This window comes from Haliotis rubra, unplaced genomic scaffold, assembly GCF_003918875.1.
Source record: "Haliotis rubra isolate DU_JTF1 unplaced genomic scaffold, ASM391887v1 Scf223, whole genome shotgun sequence".
NCBI lineage: Eukaryota > Metazoa > Mollusca > Gastropoda > Lepetellida > Haliotidae > Haliotis > Haliotis rubra.
This window is the reverse complement of record NW_025766259.1, coordinates 450,883-460,338: the sequence shown is the minus strand read 5'-3', so window position 1 is coordinate 460,338 and position 9,456 is coordinate 450,883. Positions and strand designations below refer to the sequence as shown.

General features: G+C 39.7%; 1 protein-coding gene across 2 annotated transcripts in view; it reads left to right on the top strand.

Moving 5' to 3' along the window:
- Window positions 1-326: 326 nt before the first annotated feature.
- The window catches only part of LOC124277554 (rho guanine nucleotide exchange factor 17-like), a 119,403-nt gene continuing 110,273 nt past the window's right edge, over window positions 327-9,456 (top strand). The window contains exon 1 of one of the 2 annotated variants that reach the window (XM_046713262.1): window positions 327-376. The gene's annotated coding sequence lies outside the window, so the exon portion shown is untranslated. Of the gene's footprint in view, window positions 377-427; window positions 583-9,456 lie in introns of those variants that run through there. The other variant, XM_046713261.1, reaches the window with a different exon arrangement.

Below are 9,456 nucleotides of genomic sequence, written 5' to 3'. Positions count from 1 at the left end.
TACAAAAGTCACAAGATCGTGTGTACAAGTTAAAAACAGGTGCGCATCAGTCATGAAACACGAGAGTATAGCGTAGATGTCAACATCATAATCAACCGCTCTCGGCGATTCACCCTTTCAATACAATTTGAAGTTAAGATACAGTTACAATCTCTTCGCATTTTAATACATATTAAGTGTCACCCACGCATATCCGAGACTGAATCAACAAACGGCAGAGCGTGTATTCGAGTGGTGCCGAACCGGTGTGTAACGCCTCCCGAATAAGATACACTACGGTAACAACACCTCCCCCCCATCAGATTTGGGCTTGAAAGCAGTCGACATTTGGAACAGACGGATCCAAAATGGCGGACATACATCTTGCTAAATAGAGGTAAGGGTTTTAGCTGATCGACAGCGAGCTGTATGCTTATGTGACCAGCGAGCGTTTGTGTTGTACCTGTTGGGTGGTACCAGATCAATATATTGACATATTGTCTTGTGTATATGCACAAAACAAAGAGATAATCTCGGTCGAAAATGACTGCCAACCCGAGAATGGCTGACGTGAGAACGGTGTGAGAAGACTTTCCTTGACGGGTAAGAAAGTTGTCGGTTCTGTGATTGTATCCCTTTATTACACACGAAATGCATTATAACAGTACTGAGCTGATAGGAAAGATTTTGTTGTGTTTGTTAATCTGTAAGCGCCGGAGACTACCCCGGGGATTTTGTAAACAAACTTTTGGAAGGGCTTGCTTATCGCTATGTTGGGTTGAGAACCAAACTTGGCATCAAGCAGAAGATATTTCTAATGAGAGGCAGTATTTCGCATCTCCAAAGGGTCATATCTCGCAGTATGTTGTAGTCTGGAGCGTTCGTTTATTAAATGCACTTTCAATGTGTTGCCGATGTTGTGGCTAGATCGATGGGGACACGCCTGTCAAAGTTGACGATTGAAAAGCAACGTTCACCGAGGTTCAGGTGTGTGTATGCAGTGTATATCGGATGCACTTTGTGCAATATTGAGGATATCGCTTAAAATTAAGTCCAGTTTGCGCCTAGAAAGGTAATAAATTGCTTATACAACACAGAAATGTATTTATGTTGCAATGAGTAAACAATTTGTTGTACTACATGAAAAAAGGGACAATCCTTGAAAGTAACAATTTCATAAACTGTTGTATATGTTTTATTGCCTTGTATTTATTATATGTAACCTTATATTTGTTATGTTTATATATCTGTAATATTATATCTGCAGTATTTTCATTATAATCATTACAGATGACATTTAATCTTTGTAGCCTTACTAATTTTCAGTCAGACACTGGGTACTGTTAAGGAAATGTGAATGCATGACACGTTTTTATGGATAACAACTTCTTTTTATTCTTTTTGCGACGTTTCAGAGCTTATTCTTGCTCCTTCATCAGGGGAATGACGTGTCATGTATTCAAATTTGTCCAACTTCTAAATGCCTTTCAAGAACTTCATGTTAAGGAAATACTTTATATGTAAATAGAAGTGCTATATGTATAGTTTTAATCCCTGATCTCGGGTGACAGTGTTTATGGTATGAAACTTTTTAACACTTATCCCTCTGTGTCAGCTATGAAAGGTTTTATGGAGCAATATTTTATCAGGAATTGTTTACCCACTCGTGTGATAAGTATACTGTCATTTGATATGACAGTTAGTAGCTATTAATGTCAGGAGTATAAAAAAAATGAATATATATTCCATTTAGGCCATATGAAGTAAATGCTCTGGATATGCATATTGTCAACTTGTTACCTTTGTTGGGACAAGAATTCTGATCTTATCTTGTATCTCATTATGTGTATCTCATTATGTGTATCCCATTATGTGAAGTGTGAAGTAATTTGACGAGGATGTTTCATTACAGTATGCAGAGGCCCAGATAAGCTGCGTATCCGGGTAAAATACGCATAGAAAATTTCCAATTAGTCATTGAAAAATAATTGTTGCGTACCAATTACGCATTTAAAATGTTAGATACGCAAAGAGTTTAAAACAAATGTGTACGGAATATAGTTATAAAAATCACTTGCGTAATGAAAAAGACATCGATTGCTATCAAGTTGTACTGTTAGTATAGGACAAGTGTTGTACTGTCAGTATGGGATGAGTGATTTATTTATGAAATCATTTCCATTATATTTAAGTTGGTTTTGATTAGGTATGACATGAGGCAGAACATACCTGCTTAGTAAACTTACTCAATGACATAGTACTTAGATGAGTAAAATGACGGAATTACGCACTTATTTGAAAGCAGTGGGTAACGGAAAATGAAAAACCCATTTAACATTCATAATACCCACTCCAAATAAATACAGTGGGTACAGTACCCACATGAGCTAAATCTTATCTGGAGCTCTGAGTATGTGAGGGAAATGTTTCTAATTGTAAGATTCGGTTATTGTTTCGCTTCAGGGTAGTAATGAGATATTATTATGCAGCCATATCTGACTATTTAAGCATAGGATAGAAAATTCAGTTTTCTTCATATAAATTACGTTATAGTCATGATTTTGCTATGTGAAGAAAAAAAACCTCACAAATAATACTGAATGTGCGACTTGTGGGACTGAAGGTATAATGGCCAACTACTGGTTTGTTTGTGATATTTAAATGGTACCAGTGTATTTTGTGTCTATTGGTAAGGTGTCTTGTGTGACAAGAATAGTAACATGTTTGTACTGTATAAGCAATAGAATACACTCAATATTGGCACCAATGTATATCATATCTAAAGGTGCCTGCTGTGACATGAGAATATGTACATGTTAGTACTATGTAAGCAATAGAATACCCTCCATATAGGCAACAGTGTATATCATATCTTAAAGTTCCTTGTATGACATGAGAAAAGTAACATGTTAGTACTGTGTAAGCAATAAAATACACTCAATATAGTCACCAGTGTATATCATATCTTAAGGTTCCTTGTATGACATGAGAATAGTAACATGTTAGTACTGTGAAAGCAATGGAATACGTTTAATATAGGCACCGATTTATTATGTATCTTTGGTAAGGAACTGTCAGAAGTCTTTGTTAAGGTAAGGGAGTTACGATCACCTTAGCAGTAAGACATCTTTGTACAATGGCACCCAGAATGATAGTAGTATTATTGGCATTGGAATATACTCACGATAGGCACCAGGGCCTAGATTTTCGAAGCTCTCTTAACGCTAAGATAGTCGTAAGTGCCATACATAAACATTAACTTACAACTATCTTAGCGATAAGAGAGCTTCGAAAATCTAGGCCCTGTACTCTAAGGTCTAAGATTGGACTGACATGGTTGAGTGAGTGAGTTTAGTTTTATGCCGCACTCAGCAATATTCCAGCTATATGGCGACAGTCTGTAAATAATCAAGCCTGGACCAGACAATCCAGTGATCAACAGCATGAGCATCATGAGCGTAATTTACACAGATACGCAGCTTATCTGTACTTCTGTAATTGTACAATGGCACCAGAATGATAACATTATTATTAGCATGGGAATATTCTCAGGATAGGCACCAGTGAGTGAGTTTAGTTTTACGCGGCACTCAGCAATATCCCAGCTATATGGCGGCGGTCTGTAAATAATCGAGTCTGGACCAAACAATCCAGTGATCAACAGCATGAGCATCGATCTGCGCAATTGGGAACCGATGACATGTGTCAACCAAGTCAGCGAGCCTGACCACCCAATCCCGTTAGTCGCCACTTACGACAAGCATAGTCGCCTTTTATGGCAAGCACATGGGTTGCTGAAGACCTTTTCTACCCCGGATCTTCACGGGTACGATAGGCACCAGTACCCTAAGGTCTAAAATTGGATTGACATGGGGCTATATGGAGTACTATATATGACCCCTATTGTACACTGGCACCCAGAATGATAACACTATTATTAGCATCAGAATATACCCAAGATAAGCACCAGGATGCCGTTGTACAAAGTGATCTTAGGGCTAAGGTGATCGTAACTCACATACCTTAACATAGACTTAAGGTAGTCTTAGCGCTAAGGTTGCAACAGCACCCAGTACTCTTAAGGTCTAAGATTGGACCAACATGGAGGCTATATTGGGTACTATATGTGACCTAGGTAATTATGTGTAATAATACCCTGATGCCAGGGATCGTTGCACATGTTATCGGATGCAGTATTCCCTCTCCCAGACTTGATTATTTACTGGATGCCACGATGCAGCAGCAGCAGTATGGCTGACATCAGTGCAAGACAACATTTTCTCACCTGTATTAGATTGATGCCTTGTTTGCTGTACTTGTCTCTGTTACTAAACTGTGGAATGAGATGGTGCTGTCAGTTCCTTCAAACATTCTGTTTTGAAACATAGGTACATCATACAGTTGATGCATGTACTATGCATCTTGTGAGACTTTTGTGAGCAGATATTGCTGAAATATTGATTGCTGCTGCATGAACCATGTTAACCAGAACCCAAGAATCCTGTAACTTAGTGTTAGAAGGAAATGGGTTTTTTATCTATTTGGCAAGGCCTTATATGTTTTTCAGTTGCTTTTCAAGGCTGACAAAAATGACTTAAACTTAAAATGATATATAACAGCCTTTGACAGTTTTATTTTTGGACAATTATTTTGCAATTAGATCTGGTGAAATGTAAAAAGACGTTTTATAACCAGTTTTTGTAGGAAATGGTTCTGTTATACCCGTAATAATCTTTATCATCCCAAACTGTGTTCCACAGGAGATATCGCTTGTGTGAGATCAAACGATATCTCCTAGGAGATATCGTTTTGACAGTAGATTTTGTACAATGCCCTGACAATGCTATGACGTCATGTACTTGATGACATCACAATGCTATGACATCGCTGCACTGCAAGTCTAATGGCAGTACCATGTTCAGAGGTGTACATTTTTCATTGAAAATTAATGAAGAGTGACTCTGGATGATAAATAGAATCTCACCCTCGTGTCTTCTGATATCAAATATATCAACACTCGTTGATAAAGTAAAAATATCCTCGGCAAGCCTCGGATATTTGTAACTTTATCAACTCGTGTTGATATAATTGATATCAGAAGACACTTGGGTGAGGATTCTCTATTTATTTGAACAAAAGATCTAATCAATTATCTTTCTGTAATGTTGTGCAATTACTCTTCCTTTTGAAGTTGTTTGTTAATAAGTGGCAGTATTAATCTGAAAGTTGAAAGTTATTTATATTTATCTTGAGGTTAAGACATTTTTTTGTAAACCAACTGATCTAACATAAGATTTTTTGTTTTGTTTGTCGTTTAATGTCGCATTCAATAATATTCAATCTTTATGGTGGTGGTGTGTAAATAATCAAGTCTAGACCAGACAATCCAGTGATCAACAACATGAGCATCAATCTAGACAATTGGCATACAATGACATGTGTCAACCACATCAGTGAGCCTGCCCAACTGATCCTGTTAGTCGCCTCTTACGATAAGCATGGGTTGCTGAAGATGAATTCTATATAATGAGAAGCTGAATTCAGTTAGCCTGAAAGTCAAACACATCCCTCAGACATTTATAATGTCCTTTACTTTTAGTCTGTCTGTTTCCGTGCACTGAGGGGTGGTAGGGTAGCCTAGTGGTTAAAGTGTTCGCTTGTCATGCCAAAACTTGGGTTCAATTCCCCACATAGGCACAATGTGTGAGGCCCATATCTGGTGTCCCCTGTAGTGATATTGCTGGAATATTGCTAAAAGTTAAAACTAAACTCACTCTCTCACTGCTAGCACTGATGCTAGTCCCACAAGGTTGCCATAGTACTAGTGAAGATTTTGCAGTGAGATTCCATTACTTGTCTAAATATATGTCTCTTTGAGTTTAGTTTTACACCTCCCTCAGCACTATTCCAGTTATATGGCAGCTGTCTGTAAATACTCGAGTCAGGACCAGACAATCCAGTGATCAACAGCATGAGTATTGATCTGCGCAAATGGGATACGATGGGGGCGGTGGGGTAGCCTAGTGGTTAAAGCGTTTGCTCGTCACGCCGAAGACCCGGGTTCGATTCCCCACATGGGCACATTGTGTGAAGCCCTTTTGTGGTGTCCCCTGCCGTGATATTGCTGGAATATTGCTAAAAGCGACATAAAAACCATACTCACACTCACTGGGATACGATGACATGTGTCAACCAAGTCAGTGAGCCAGACCACCTAATCCCGTTAGTCGCCGCTTACGACAAGAATTGGGTTACTGAAGACCAATTCTAACCCGGATCTTCATGGGTCAGATGTCTGTGTATGCTCTCAACATGGATCATTACACACATGTTGCAGGGTGGCCTTGCGGTTACAATGTTCTATCTGCACGGGTTCAGATCCTTGAGAACAATGTGTGAAGCCCATTTTAGGTGTCTCTAGGCATGATATTGATGGAATATTGTTTAATCAAGCATTTTTCAAGAAAAGGAATCCAAGAATCCATGTATCTAAGAAAGAAAAATAGAAAGAATCTAGCCTTGTTTACAAAGTTGACATGCATGCATGATTCCAAGAAAGAATCCAGACATGTTTACAAAGTAGACGTTTATGCTTCCAAAACAGATAAATAGAAAGAATCCAGCAAGGTTTACAGAGTAGATGTTCATATATCTAAGAAAGATAAATAGAAAGAATCCAGACATGTTTACAAAGTTGACATGCATGCATGTTGTTGCAAAAGTGCAATAATCTTGAACATTACATTATGCTTGCTCATCACTCCACTCCATCAGGTATCTAGGGACCTACAGCAGAAATACTATATTTCAGCCTAAACATGTTTTGTCAGATTATCATGATGAAGAAATTTTGTAGTAAAATCTTCATTTGTTAACATCTTCTGTCAGAGCCCAGTTTCTACTGCCCTGTAGAAAACTGGCATATAAAGTCATTAACTGCCTCCTTACAAAGTTACCGCCTCCGTGGTGTAGTGGTTAGAGCGTCAGCCTGGAGAGCGGAAGGTCTCGGGTTCGATCCCCGACCGCGTCATACCAAAAAGACGTTACAATATGGTACTTGTTGGTCCCTGCTTGGCGCTCGGCATTAATGGGTACAATTAGGACTGGTCGACTCGGAGTCAGTATAATGTGTCTGGGTTGGGTATTCATGCTTCACTGCGGCATGGTATCTCAGTGGGCTAGCACTATAAACCAGCTTAAAGTCTGGGCAAGTACAAGCAGCCGCACATACACATACACATGCATGCACGTCATCATATGAGCGAAATATTCTCAAGCACGATGTTAAACCCAATTCCACCACCACCTTACAAAGTTGAATTCACGATCCACTAAAATAGATTTCAAGTGTAGCTTTCCACTCGCAGCTGACTGATAATAAAACTGTAAATAAACAGCTCCTAACAGGCAGCAGGTATATTACTTGAGTTATTCCATTCATGTAGAGCCATTTCCTGTGGAAACTCCCACCCCAGTTGCGTGAGTCCTTCGTTACATCGCAGAGATCAGAATGTACTCGAAAGGCCTCATCTTGTAGGATGGACTCACTTTGGCACTTTGTGTCTGGATCAAAACAGGTACATACAAGTTGTCTGAGGTCATCTTGTACAGGTTCATACAGATCTGTCAACACCTAGTACAGGTACATAAAGATTTGTACCTGGGTCACAACAGGTACATACAAGTTGTCTGAGGTCAAATTTGTACAGGTTCATACAGATCTGTCAACACCTGGTACAGGTACATATAGATTTGTACCTGGGTCACAACAGGTACATGCAAGTTGTCTGAGGTCATCTTGTACACGTTCATACAGATCTGTCAACACCTGGTACAGGTACATAAAGATTTGTACCTGGGTCACAACGGGTACATACAAGTTGTCTGAGGTCAACTTGTACACGTTCATACAGATCTGTCAACACCTGGGACAGGAACATACAAAGCTGACAGCACTATGCACTGGTACATACAGATCTGTCTGAAAACGCTTGTGACAGTTACATACAGATATGTCTGACAACACTTGGTGCAGGTTCAAACAGATATGTCTGACAACAATTGGTACAGGTTCATACAGATGTGTCTGACAACACTTGGTACATGTTCATACAGATATGTCTGACAACACTTGGTGCAGGTTCATACAGATATGTCTGACAACACTTGGTGCAGGTTCAAACAGATATGTCTGACAACAATTGGTACAGGTACATACAGATATGTCTGACAACATCTGGTGCAGGTTCATACACATATGTCTGACAACACTTGGTGCAGGTTCATACAGATATATGTCTGACAACACTTGGTGCAGGTTCATACAGATATGTCTGACAACACTTGGTGCAGGTTCATACAGATATGTCTGACAACATCTGGTGCAGGTTCACACAGCTATTTCTGACAATACTTGGTACAGGTTCATACAGATATGTCTTACAACACTTGGTGCAGGTTCATACAGATGTGTCTGACAACATCTGGTACAGGTACATACAGATCTGTCTTACAATACTTGGTACAGGTTCATACAGATTTGTCTGACAACATCTGGTGCAGGTTCATACAGATATGTCTGACAACACTTGGTGCAGGTACATACAGATATGTCTGACAACACTTGGTGCAGGTTCATACAGATATGTCTGTCAAGACTTGGTACAGGTCCATACAGATATGTCTGACAACAATTGGTACAGGTACATACAGATATGTCTGTCAACACCTGGTGCAGGTACATACAGATATGTCTGACAACTCTTGGTGCAGGTTCATACAGATATGTCTGTCAACACCTGGTGCAGGTACATACAGATATGTCTGACAACACCTGGTGCAGGTTCATACAGATATGTCACCTGACAGGTACACTATGTGCAGGTTGCAGGTACATACAGATATGTCTGACAACACTTGGTGCAGGTTCATACAGATATGTCTGACAACACCTGGTGCAGGTACATACAGATATGTCTGTGCAGGTACATACAGATATGTCTGACAACACCTGGTGCAGGTTCATACAGATATGTCTGTCAACACCTGGTGCAGGTACATACAGATATGTCTGACAACACCTGGTGCAGGTTCATACAGATATGTCTGACAACACCTGGTACAGGTACATACAGATATGTCTGTCAACACCTGGTGCAGGTACATACAGATATGTCTGTCAACACCTGGTGCAGGTACATACAGATATGTCTGACAACACCTGGTGCAGGTTCGTACAGATATGTCTGACAACACTTGGTGCAGGTTCGTACAGATATGTCTGACAGCACTTGGTGCAGGTGCATACAGATCTGACAACATCTGGTACATGTACATACAGATCTATGGTACATGTTCATATAGATTTTTTACCTGGTACAGGTCCATACATATTTGTCTGACATTTCTGGTACAGGTACATTCACATTTGTCTCACAACAGCTGGTACAGGTACATACGGAGTTGCCTGAGAACTGC